Source organism: Crocuta crocuta, unplaced genomic scaffold, assembly GCF_008692635.1.
Source record: "Crocuta crocuta isolate KB4526 unplaced genomic scaffold, BGI_CrCroc_1.0 scaffold216, whole genome shotgun sequence".
NCBI lineage: Eukaryota > Metazoa > Chordata > Mammalia > Carnivora > Hyaenidae > Crocuta > Crocuta crocuta.
This window is the reverse complement of record NW_027531504.1, coordinates 8579526-8580317: the sequence shown is the minus strand read 5'-3', so window position 1 is coordinate 8580317 and position 792 is coordinate 8579526.

Sequence of the window (792 nt, the reverse complement as noted above, 5' to 3'; positions counted from 1 at the left end):
TTCTCCCATTTTGTAGAATCATCGAATTCTAAGTGTTCTTGTCCATCTTCCTTCCTCTGAGAAAGAACATTTGCCTCCAAAAAATACATTCACTAGGAGTCCAGAAGTAGAGAGCTTTGTGTGCTCACTGTTCAAGGCCACTTAGTGGTCCTGAGCCTAAACCAGTTGGAGATTTTTAAAATCAAAACACTTGAGGCAACCATCAACAAAAGGTTCCTTCACCTGCTATCTTCTAGTCGACTGGCAGGACATGAGTGGGAAAGCCCTCTTCTTGACCTGAGAACCTAGAATTCCAGTCCATCTTTCCATTATCTCCAGTATCCTCCCCCATGGGAGGTCATCAAGTCAGTAATATCACTGGCCATTTACAAGGTGACATTTGGCTTTTACAGTATAGGAAGCCTACTCAACTCCCCTAAACCTCAGCGTTTTCATCTGTGAAACTGGCGATGATAAAGCCTCCTTCATGAGCCTAAGCCTCCATATTAGATGGGATGACATATATAAAGCACTTGGCACATACTCTGATCCACAAAATAGATTCATGGAACAACAGTAGAGTATAGCAGAGCCTAGTGATGCTCAATCTTGACTCCCACACTACTGATTCTCTCTCAAGCTTCTAAGGCATCTTGACTGAGACCTTAGACCCTGGATCTTAAGAGAAAGCTAAGTTTCTTCTGGACAGACTTGATTTACCTTGCATTTTTATTCTACATAGGTGGAAATTAATCTCTTCCTCATCTCTGACATTGTGAGCTGGTTGTTCCCACCTCCTGATCTCTAGCCCCC